General features: G+C 33.9%; 1 protein-coding gene across 2 annotated transcripts in view; it reads left to right on the top strand.

Annotated features, from left to right (window-relative positions):
- Positions 1 to 13,291, top strand: part of TMTC2 (transmembrane O-mannosyltransferase targeting cadherins 2) — a 481,591-nt gene that overhangs the window by 330,363 nt on the left and 137,937 nt on the right. The window lies entirely within an intron of this gene.

Here is a 13,291-nt window from a genome sequence, read left to right as displayed (position 1 = left end):
GTGTGTTATCAAATAAGGTAATACTTTCCCCACAAAGGCACTAATGATTAGGTTGAGATAATGGGATAATTTAGAATGTCTGTGTCTATTAGAAAAATCCCGGAGTGGGGGTGGGCTAGAAATCTGTTCTTTGAATGGAAAGCCATAGGGGGTATACTTAGATGTAAGTGGATAAATGCAAATTAAACTGAAATGCCTTCGTTGTCTCTTATATTTATCACACTCTTTTGTTTATAAGTAATAGAAACTTAGTCTAAATTTGCTTCAACACAAAAGAGAATTTATTAAGCCCCATAGCTGAAAATTCCTGGAGTTGACTAGATGTAGACACAATGAGATCCAGGTGTTTTAGTATGTTTTTGGAATTTGTCTTCATTCTGTGTCTTTGGTTCCCTCTGGATTCACTCCATTCTCTGTGGGACTCGGTGTTAATGAGATGACTCCTGCACCTTTATACTTATAGACTCTTGTCAGTCTCTGAAAGAATTGTCTTAATGCCTCTATTAATCCTGGAAAAAGGTCTCTGACCTTTATGGGATCATGTGTCCTCTTTCTTTAGTGTTTGGAGAGGTTTATCTATATGCTTTTTAATTTTAAATTGAAAAGTAGTCAGTTTACAATGTTGTGTCAATTTCTAGCATACAGCATAATGTTTCAGTCATACATATACATACGTATATTCATTTTCATATTCTTTCTCATTATAGGTTACTACAAGATACTGAATATACTTTCTCTATGCTTTCATAGTTCATATATGCATCCACAGAGGAAGTTATAAGGTACAGCTTTTAAATGACAAGTAACGTGTATCTTATCTGTCCAACTGAATAAATTTCTTTTCTCATCAAAGAATAAGCCTGGATAGACTCATTTCCTTTTCTTCCAACCCTTGCCCAACACGTATCACCAGAAGGTAGTTAACTTTTAACCAGTGGCTATAGATAAGAGAGAGAAAAACGAGTTCCAGGAAGAGATGCTAGTTGTTCAGCTTACTTTCTTCCCCATGGCATGGGGCTATAAGAGCCCTCTACTGACAGTGCTTCCAGAGTTGGAATAGAATGGAGAAGGAGCAATTCCCTGCAGGAAGGAACCAGGCATAATAAGATGTTTCCTGCTTGTGTTTAATGACTTGTATGTAATATTGACAGTATCAAACTACTTTGTCAGCTTTATTTTTAGTATTTGTTTATTATGTTCTGGTTACATCTAAATCTTTTGTACTGGCTAAATCTAAAAGCACAGATGTTAGAAAAAAATTAAAAATAAATGAAAATAAACACCAAAATATCTTGATATTTAAGGGGAAGCAGACAGGAGCTCAGTTTAACTTACCGTTTGTACATTTACCTTGTCTTTAACCTCCTCAACTTTAACCCTGGGATCTCAGTCTCATGGCCTATAGTCTGTATTAGGTCAGCATGTGTTTTTTGTTCACCTGCACAGTGTTCAATTTTCTCTCTTTAACCTGGAAAGCCTTCAGATGGAGCACTTCCTCTCCAGGTTGCACAACCTCTGATATTCATTCTCTGCTGTGTTTCATGCTTCATCATATGTACGACAATCTTTTTTTCCCTGAAATAATTTGAGACTGCATCTTTTCCTTTACTTGAGTGAATATATCTAGATACTCCAACAAAGGCTTTCCCCTGTGCTCTTAATCTAAATAATGTGATGTTACTATATTGTTGATTAATAGTTTTTTCATTTTATGAAAAAGAACCTTAACGATTTGATAAATTTACACAAATATTTTGGGTTGTTATTGTTTGCATCTGAAAATACTGTTACCAAAGAGACCGCCTGTCCTGTGATATGGGATGCCAGTTTTCTTGTGGTGCCCATTCTTCATACACTATTGGGGAAGAAAGTAAGCTGAACAACCAGTATCTCTTCTTGGAACTCGTTTTTCTCTCTCTTATCTACAGCCACTGGTTAAAAGTTAACTACCTTCTGGTGATACTTGTTGGGAAAGGGTTAAAAGAGAAAGGAAATGAGTCTATCCAGGCTTATTCTTTGCTGAGAAAAGAAATTTATTCAGTTGGACAGATAGATACACGTTACTTGTCATTTAAAAGCTGTACCTTATAACTTCCTCTGTGGATGCATATATGAACTATGAAAGCATAGAGAAAGTATATTCAGTATCTTGTAGTAACCTATAATGAAAAAGAATATGAAAATGAATATTTTAACTTATGTAGTGGACAAAATTCTCATACGAAATAATTAGGTTTCAAAACAGATGAATTCTTAACAATGATTTTTAATCAAATCTTAACCTAATGAACCAAGATAGATTTTTTTGCAATCTGTAATATCATAAATATGTCTAGTATCATATGTCCCTGGAGCAAACTTTTCTTTCTGTTTATTTACATAGTTAGGAAAAGAACCAGGTTTTCTCATGGACAATTAGAGACTATATGACAAATTACAAATTTTTCTTTTGAGATTTATATGCTATTTTTATTATATAATTTTCTCTGAAATGCAGAAGTTCCTCTTAGTTCTATTTCAAATCTCTGAAAGGAAAGATATTTGCTTTGCTCAGTTTTATCAGTAAACTTAACCCAACAACATTTCTTTGTGGTAGCAGCAGTCATTAATCACATTTCATATCATTGGTTGTAGTTCTGTCTCTTAAAGACATTTTATGACCAAAGCCTGAAATTAATGAAGCTATTATATTAGTTGGCATGAAATACCCGTATTTATTAGTGAACTTGAGAAGCTTTTGGGAATCATAAGCTCCTGTTATATCCTGTACTTAATTTTTAATCAGTAACCTAGGTTTTTTTTTTTTTAACATAATTCAGTGTTCATAAATCTACTTGCTTTGTAAAATAGTGGAAAAAAATCCTATTGCTAAAAAATTTTTTGGAAATATAACCTGGAGACATACAGCATTACGTAACTTCAACACAATAATTACTAAAGTGAGGTATACCACCACTGGCCAGACACAAGATGATTCTAAGAGGCCAGAGATAATCTTTAAATTAATCCCTACAATTTTATTTTTATGTTTATATTTTAAAAATATATAACCAGCATGTCTAGATAATGTTCTAAGAGAGGATAGAGAAAAAAGGATGATTTGGAAAAAAGTAAGCAATAGTATACATGATATGTGGTTATATCTGAAGTTTAGGGAACATGCATTATAAGATTTTAAATTTAAGGACTTTTTTTGCAGGAGTAATAATACCAAGTTATATATGAGAGGTGCATATATACAGTTGTGTTTTCTACTTATAAAATAATGAAATAATTTTAATTTGGGAGGATAGCAATTTCTTCAGTAACTTTTATGTGCCAACAACCACTCTCCTTAGTTCCTTCGCATGTTATGACAGTTCATCTTCAAATGAAGCCCACAGAATGAGGAAAAGGAAACTCGGAGGGAATTTGTGGAAGATCACACAAATAGTAAAGGATCCCATGTTTGAATTTGAGAGGTTCTGAGTGTATATCCATGCAACAGAAGTTTTTCTGCACAAGCTGGCAGAAATAAACCAAGGGTGCGGGGGGTGGAGGTGGAACCTCAGTATACAGCTTTCAAATTCAGAAAAAAAATTAAGTCAAATCACCTTTCATGTAGAAAAAAAAATACTTGGAATTACATCTAATTGAAAGTAGAAGTTATTTTTAATGGCAGTTACTGAGTTTACTAAACTCACACTGTAGATTTTTTTAGAAAGATCATGGGTTTGCATAACAGAGCCAAGAGTTGCTTTCAAGAAGAAAGAACTACAGGGGGGAGGGTACAGCTCAGTGGCAGAGTGCCTGCTTAGCATGCACAAGGTCCTGGATTCAGTCCTCAGCACCTCCATTAAAAAAAGAAGATAGAGCAATTTGTTCAAAATAAAGGTGAACTTTAATTTTAAAAAAGAAGAAAGTACTGTAGAAATTGTTTTGAATTATCTAAATCCTTTCATTATTACATTGTTTTGCTATCACTTCAACCTGTGCTTACAGATGATAGTCATATAATGTAAAACGTAAAATAGTACTACTTTTTTGAGATGAGGTTATAATTGACAAATAAGATTTTATTAGTTTCAGGTGTACAACATAATGATTCAGTTTTGTAAAAATTGTGAAATGATCACTACAGGAAGTCTAGTTATCATCTGTTACCAAACATTGTTACAAAATTTTTTCTTGTGATGAGCACTTTTACTTAGCAAATTTCTCTTGGCAACTTTTAAATAAGCAATACAGTATTAGTAACTAGTGATCATAGTATATATTACATCCCCATGACTTATTTATTTTATAACTGGAGGTTTGTACCTTTTGACCTCCTTCACCCATTCCACCTACCCCCCACCAATTCTACCATTAATGGCAACAGATGTAGTGTATTTATTGCATAGCCTTTTATTCATATTACCAATTTATTAACATTCAGTAGTTCACTCAAGTAACTTTAAGACCAGGTTTAACAGATCTGCCTTATGATGTTGGTTTCTCTTTTCAAGCATAATAAATTTTCAGGGACAAAGCCAATGGACCATTGCTTAGTCATTTACTCTGGCAAATTTTATAAATATATAGTCGACTTTCAACCTTTTAACTGCACCACTCACTGCCATTTGAAATATAATTGATTTCTAGTGTGAAAAATTCTCAGTGTTCTTTCATTGTTATAGATTTGGCCCAGTCAGTCTATTCCAACTGCTATTTAAACTGGTAATTCAATAGAACATTGAATATTTCATTAGGCATTAGATTTCAGAATGCAGATAATAAATTTAATGTAATTTAAATCAATACATAACAAAGGGGATCATTTCTGTGGGTAAGAGGGATTTTGCACTATAAGTTAGTTTTCATTTTTGTTCTTTAAGAATCTAAGTAATCATTTAATCTGAGAAACTAGGAAAAAAGGAGCAATAAAATAAACAATAAATTTGAAGGAAGCAAAAAGAAAATGTTAATGAAGTAGAATTTAGGGAAACAATGGGAAGTAATGAATAAATGTAAGAGCTTGTTCTTTGACAGATCAACAGGCAACTGGCAAGGGAAATTATAGGACAAAATAGAAAATCTTAAATATATAATATTGAGAATGAGAAAGGGGCTACAACCAGGAATATGGAAGCTTAAAGTAACAAAATGTTAGTTTTATACATATGAAAATCTTAGTAATATGAATACTTTTCTGGGAAAATATAAATCATTAACATTAGCCCAAGAAGAAGTAGACAGTCTGATTCAAAAACCTTGGAAAAATTTGAAAACCATATTAAAGAATTTTCTCCGCAAGAAACTAAGTTAAGACATTTCATAAGTTCTATCAAATCTTTAATCAAATGATATTTTTTGCACTAGTTAACAGTTCTTACTTATTTTGTGAAGCTAGATAAAACTGACAGCAAAAGGTCTTGACCCTATTTAACATTACACACACACACACAAAAAGAATAATGACAACAATGACAAACTCAAAAAACCAACAAAAAACAAGCAGGAATAAATAACAGAGCCACAACAGGCCAATTAGACTTGTGAATATAAATGTAGACATGTCTTAAAATTAATACAGTAGGTGCAGCAGCATAGTCAAGATTAAAACACCGTTATCAGATGGGATTTATTCTCAAATTTATAGTGGAATATTCAGTACAACAGTTCAATTGCTATACTCCTTCAATTTAAAAAGTCAAGAGAGGAAAAAAATTATGATCATCTCTAGAAATGCTAGAAGGCTTTTGATAAACATCTGCCTCAGAAAACAAGACCTATAAATAAACCAGGAATAAATAAATACTTCTACAACATAAAGATTATCTGTCTAAAGTTAATAGCAACACCCTATTTAATACTGAAGCAATATGATCACTACCATCCATATTCAGCTTCTTGAGGTGGTTGAAATTTTTTACTGGTCATTATATCTCTCCATACCTAGAGGAGACCTGTATTTGTTGATTACATAAATGAATTATGAAATCCATGTCAGAGCAAGGGAACTCCATTTAATACCTAAGTGATAAGATTAGTAGGCAGTGTTAAATGACCACATTCTTTGAATTGTGTAAGTATAATTTCATCATTGTCACTAAACAGTTCTGGGTTGTCAGAGCCTTCTTGAATTAGATATTTAGAACTGTGTTTTCTTGACATTTCAGAAACAAACACATTTATGTTAGGTTGATTTGTATGTTAATTTCCTGGGGCTGCTATAACAAAGTACCACAAATTAGGTGGCTTAAAATAATAGCAATTTATTGGATCACAGTTTTGGAGGCCAGCAGTTCCACATCTGGGTGTCCTCAGGACACGCTCCCTCTGAAACCTGTAGGGGGATCCTTCCTGGCCTCCTTCCTGTGGAATTCATTGGAATTCCTTGACTTACAGCTACATGACTCCAATCTCTCCCTTTGTCATCACATGATGATCTCCGTGGGTAACTGTCTTCACATCCTCTTATAAGGATACTCCTGTTGGATTAGGGACCCACCTCTGTTGTCACATTGCATCTGTAGTGACCCTATTTCCAAATTCAGTCATAGTCTACGGTATTGGGTGTTATGATGTCAACAATTTTTTTTTTTTTTGGAGAGACGTAATTCATTCAGTAACTTTGAGCTTCCGTTTAAGAGGCAGAGAGCCAGACAGTGGTTTTTAATGGGAGAAGGGGGTTGGGTAAAAGGCACCTTTATGAGGTTAATTTTGCATAGAATTTCAACGAGTTCATGTATCTCATGATGCCAAGAACTCTGTCTTGGGAGGAAGTAATTTAGGAGGATAAAGCAGTGAGGGAAATGTAGGGTGATTGTCACCTTAGATTTGGTTCTAATGAGAGATCTATTTGTACATTCAGGGCCTGATTTTGAGAACCCTTGAGAGGTTAGAAGGATTAGAGTTTACAGAATGGAAGTGGTCTCACTACCTGTTAATGAGGCCAAGCTATTCCTTGAGCCTCATTGAAAACAAGGCATGAGAAGCCTATGAAAGTGGGGTCTGGCAGAAATGAGGGGAAAATAACCCTTGGCCAAATGGCTACAGTTCAGGATAAGGTTTGCTGCCAGGTTCCATGGATGTGGGTATGTGAGTATGTGTGAGAGATGGGGGGAGGTATCCACGAAATATCAGGTGAGCAAACTCATCTCCCAAAATAGAGAATTCAGGAGAGGCTATCAAACAGGAGCACCGGGAAGTGTTTGCTGTGTCTAAGATAAAGTGAATGGGACTGAGAGATTCTGGTGAAATTCCACTGGCTTGCAATCACTGGAGTTCTGGGCACACAACTCATCTGGCCCTTTAGTAATCCCTAGAATAAGGTAAGATGGTTTACAGGTACCTGTCTTCCTGTTCACTTGGCAAGAGCAAGGCCTCTTATTTCATTTTGTTTTAATGGATAATTTTTACTACTCGACTAATACACAAATATAACCTTGTAAAATATTGAAGCAGTATAGAAGAATATGGAGTAAAGCATAAAACTCATTACACGTGTTTCCTCTCCTCTGGTATATATCTTCTCATTTTTAATAAGCATTTATATATGTAGTTAGAGCATGGAAGTCATACATGCACACTTCACTTTTCCCCTGTATACATGCATCACCATTGATTTCTTCTGTGTGTGTGTCCAGATGTGTCAGGACTTGCATGACTGTCCCTGCTTTGACTGACATTAAATCGTTCCTAATGGAGCCATTACATAGACAGCATTCATAAATATCCGATGGGATGGTTTCAAAACTATGTTCCTTAATAATTAATCTGTGCGCCTAATTAAAACAGGAGTTTATTTTGTTTATTGGTTCTTGGTAGTTTTCCTGGGAATTAATTGTTCCTATTTCTTGCCTAGTTTTCTGTTGGGCGAAGTTTTTCTTGTTGATTTGCAGGTTTTAAAGTGTATGTGTGTGTGTGTGTATGTATATGTATATGTATATGTGTATATGTATGTATATAAACATCGTTCTACAAATATTTTCTCCTAGTTTTGGCTTGTGTTTTTACATTTCTTATGATCATCTTTATTGTACATAACTTGAATTTCTATATAGAAAGAAAAATCCACAGGTCCTTTCCTTTAAACCCTATGTATTTTGTGTCTTTATGAAGACCATTCACCAGCTAATTTTTTTAAAAAGGCTATTATGTTTTTAAAATAGTTTTAGAATTATTTTTGTTTTTTTCTTTATATACTTAAGACACCCTGAATATATTATTTTTTGTATTAAGGTGTATATATATATATTTTTTCCACAATGAAAACTAATATCTTTGTAATAATTTACATTCATGTCACCTAGACTGTTTGTATGTAAATATAGGCTCGTTGTTGTGGGCTTTCTTCTGGTCTTTTGTTAGCCAACACCAAGAACAAACTGCTTTATTTACTGTAACATCTACTAAATTTTGTATTTTAAAAGTCGAGTTTCCCATCCTTGTTATTTGTTTCCAGGCATTTCTTGATTATCCCTATGTGTTTTGTCTTTAATACGAACTTGATCATAGCCTTGTAAAGTTGCATTAGAAGTCCAGTTGGGTTTTTGGTTGGTTTTCCAGTGTCTATATGTTAAAGTGAGGGAAACTGACACTGTTATACTCTTGAAGTTTCTCTTCCAGATACGTGTATTTCTAAATTTATTTCAATTTTTAAGTTTCCCATCGTTAAAACTGTGTATTTTAGTTCACAAAGGTTACATATATTTGAGGTTAATTTATTCCAGTGATTTCAAGAGTATTTTTGCTAATGTGAATTAGATCCCTTTTTTCCCCCTCATTACATTTTTAACTGGTTATTCCTGATTGTTTAGATTTTAGGTTTTTCTAAATATGCCTGATTCAAAATTTTTGTTGTTGTTGCTCTATCATATTTCTGATTTTTAGTTGAAGTTTATTTCTTGGAGTTTTCCCAAATATGTTATATTCTTATCTGTTGGGAGACGTTTGCACATATTATTTGTTTTGCCTGCAACATTCTCTACTATTTTCTCCTCTTCTGACCGCTTTACACCCTACTCCCCATCCCGTTTGTCTGACCTGATACCTGTACATCCTTCCTATTTCAGCTCAAGTGACACTTTCCTGGGACGATACCTTTCCTATTTTCAGAGTTGGAAGATAGTTACCCATCCCAGATGCCACCATAGCAACTAACACTTGGCTCTTTTTAGTGTGAATCATATTTACATATGATACCATGTTCCCCTTAATTACAGTCTTTAAGGCCAGGGGATGTTTAGGTACCATTCTATTTCTAGTACCAAGCACAGTGCCAACCACATGGGCTTTAAATTATGTATATTTTGATTAATAAGCTAATGAATGAATTAAACTATGGACATGTTGATTAATTAGCTAACAAACAAATTTATAAACTGTTAAGTGAAATGATTAATGACAACATTAGTGAATGAAAATAAATCAACTAAGTTCAAGTTTGCTAGACAACTGTCCCATGTCCTACCTGTTACATCTTGCTGATCTACTTCTTTCCCAGCTCATTACTGGCCATGTTGACATATTTGACTCTCCATGTTGATTTATCCCACAACTTTTTCCATTATATATATCTATGAAGAGTTACTGTCCAAAAACCATAAGAGTAATGAAATTCTCTCACAGAGACCATGGTTATTGTCTCTATACTCATGTGGCATAACAATTCTGAAATATATCATCTAGTGTCAAGACTTGAGTTCTCTTTCCCTTTCTCCCACCTAACCCGAAAAATTTTCTTTATTACAAACATATTGAAACCAAGCTGTTTTTCAGAATCGGTAAGATGAAACAATGGATATGTTACATAACTGGATAACCTTCCAGGGGATCTTTGAACACAATAAATTTTAATATTTTAGTTTGTTAATCAAAAAAATTAAATAGCAAATACGAAGGGTATACTTCTATTCTGATTTAATAAAACTGTGGTAATAAGATGTTCCATGATTCTTAAAATAGTAGTAGTCTCTTTGAAATCCTACTTGAGATGTATTAGTTGCTCTACAACTGATATTTGTTTATAGAAACACATTATTTAAATTTGGCTTTTAGTAATTTTCAGTTCGAATTTGTAGACTTACTGTAACATTAGCCATCTCCACAGGACAAGTAGATCAACTAAAGATGTAAGTGCAGCCTTTTTTGAGAATATTTTTGAAAGTAAAAATTAGCAATGATTTGAAACTAGGGCAAATTAACCATGCATAATGACTTCATCAACCATTTATATGCATTTGTGCGTGTAAATTCTTGAATATATTTTAGCATTAAATTATCCATTCTTGATTTTTGGCCATGATATGGCCAGTCAAGAAATTTGGCCAAATCTGTCTTGTCAAGATGCCAGGATAGATTAAGGCAAGAGAATTAATATAGGATGCCCTGGACGTCTGCAGGATGGTAAAGAGGAAGTCAGACATTTAATGGAGAAGCTGCAGTTATAATACATCCAGGTCAATTAAAAACAGAAAAAGGCACAAGATGAAAGATTTTTTACTGCAGTTTTTATGGTGTAAAGCATCATATGTGATTAATAGTTCAAATTACAAATTGTTACAAATTGTGGGTAACATGAAAGCTCATTGTGCAGCCTTTAAAGTATTCAGTAAATTTCTGCAAGTGGTCTGAGGAAAGAAACAATCATTTCAGGTGTCTGAGGTGCCTAGTTGCCTGGGGTGATCAGTCCCAGAGAGATGTACTTATATAACAAAAAGACACAGAAGGAAGAGAAAATTCCTCTCTGCTAGTGTCTTCATGGAATTTCCTCCACTGTATTGTCACAGGTACTAGGAAGACTCAGTCCAGTCAAGTCTACGTGGGAATCTTAAGTTTGATAAACATATGTAATCTATCCATGTGTTAAAAACATTCAGTTTATAAGAGCATCAGGCCAAAGAGTATTGGGTGAGTTAATTTATAATCATATTAGTCTAAGGCAGCCTGATGCTATGAAACCTCTTGGCCGAAGCTCCTCCTTCCTTGGAAGGTGCTGAAATGAGTACTGTTGGCATTTACCTCTGTAAATCCTCACTTATAGACTTTGTTCTAAGTTACACCACTGCTCTTTCATGCAGACTTTCACATTTCGTACTCAGCTGTGTTAATACAGTTAGACAAGTTAACACTTCATACCTGCTAGCTTCTGAGCCACCTTCTTTCCATAGTTCATTTTTGTACACTGGTTCTCCGATTCATTGTGGGTTGATTTTTACAGTTAAGTTCTCAAGGTGAAATCTGTTTTCTTGCCGCTCTAAAATCTCCAATTCTTATAACACCTATGTCAAACATCACCAGTTTTCACACATTTATGAGATAAAATGACCATTGATAAAGTTTGATTAACATGAATCACATTTTCTGAGTACATTTATAGATATGAACACATTTACAAACTCATGTTTTGGAAATAAGGATACATTAATTCATTCAACAAACATTAGTGCTTCAGAGTGATAGGCACTGTATTAGATGATGAGAGTAAGCTGACCAGGAGAGTGTATTTTTTGCCCTCGAGTAGCTTGAAGTTTGAATTTTTAAAAAATGTTAAGTATTAAGGTAACATCTCTTCTAAGGGAGATGATTATATTATTATGAGAAGACAAATTCAAATCAACCTGAATCAAAAGAAAACCTAATAATAAAAAAAAGACAAGAAAAATAAAAGAACAAAGTTGTTTAGAGGAAAAATTGTCCAGTTTTTACTACGTAAGTTTCCAATGACTGTTGAGCATCCAGTAGGCAACTAAAATGTGTTTCTACCACTTACGAGAGTATTCTGAGATAGAGGATGTAGATTTTGGAGTAAAGTATGAAAACTGAAACTGAGTGTACATAATATGTATGTGTGTGTGTATGTGTGTATAATATGTATAAGGATAAATGAAAGAAGGAACATGGATGCAATCTTGGGGAGTACCAATAATGAAGGAGCTTGGTAGAGAAAGTGGAAGCATAAAGTTATGTTGAGGTGGAAGGAAAGGAGCCTGGATGTTTGATGCTATGATTAGGACAGTAAGGGGAGAAATGGCCAAAGATTGTGTACTATAGAGAAGTTAAGTATTTCTATAAGGTTTTTATGTTCCTTTGGGGGCGGGGTGGAAATAGTGGCATCAATCATGAGTCTAGAAACTTAGAAATAGTATTCACTTCTCCTCAATGTAGTAGAGAATAACATTTTGTCATCACATAGCTACAGGATATCCTAGAGAGTAATTCTATCCTATAAAATGCATGGACACAATGGCCAAAGAGTTGAAATTCACACTAGAAGCTCCTTGGGGGCTGGGGATGTAAATTATTGATGTCTTTGTTTCTAGCACATAAAGTCCTTGACACCTCCTTGGTACTCACAAATGTTTGAGGATAGAATTGAATTAAACTACATAAAATTTCACACTCATTTCTTTTATAGCGATGGAAACTACACATTGTAGTATCGGTGTCGAGGATTGCTTGCTGGAACTAACTGTTAAATCTTGCCCTCCCCACTGCAACCCAAAGTGAAATTGAGGGAAATGAGAATCTTTTTAGAGACTGGCAAAAAAAAAAGGAGGATATTAAATCATTCATACACTTGTTTGTATTATAGGTTTTCTATTATAAATGTAGTTTTAAAATGGCACTGTGTGGATCATGCTTTTCCATGTAGAAATATTCATTCAAAATTAACTGTACAGAGAGAGTTAAACTATTTTCCATGGAAAAATGATGAAAGGCATTTTTCTGAAATCTCATTAAAACGACCTTTAATTTTATAGTCATTTCTGTCCAGAGCACTGTAGGTAAATTTGAAACCCTGTGTTAGAAGGCCCGTAAAATGGGTTTATAAAGAAGTTCATTATTGCATTCTTTCATAATGCCTTTTGTTTGGTTTAACTTTAAAACTGGTTGAAAGTTGCTGTCATGACCAGAAGCAGTTTTGTTGTTGTTCCTAAAATTATGTTCCTGTGGAAAGTGCAGGCTGATATACAGCAGAATTTCAAGTAAATTAATTTCAGTTTTCTCAGAAGGAAGTTTTGCTTTATGAAAATAGTGTTTTTTTCCCCTCTGCTCCTGAAGAAAAATGAACAGATGTAAATTTGTTATCTGTGTAGTTTCAATCAGTTCTCTGCAGATTTCCAATTACTGTGACTTAAGAATTATTTCCTAGATACACTAGGAAATATAGTAACATTGTCTTCCATTTAACTTATTTTTTCTCGTATACAATGCCTATCTGATTTTTGCTCTTATGTTGGAGAAGTTGCTTAAGGTATAATTGAAGTTTGAGGGAAGCCATCTGGGTATTAAGATGATAATGAATTTTAAAAATTAATATCTT

Source organism: Camelus bactrianus, chromosome 12 (assembly GCF_048773025.1).
Source record: "Camelus bactrianus isolate YW-2024 breed Bactrian camel chromosome 12, ASM4877302v1, whole genome shotgun sequence".
Taxonomy (NCBI): domain Eukaryota; kingdom Metazoa; phylum Chordata; class Mammalia; order Artiodactyla; family Camelidae; genus Camelus; species Camelus bactrianus.
This window is presented reverse-complemented; position numbering and strand designations above follow the sequence as displayed.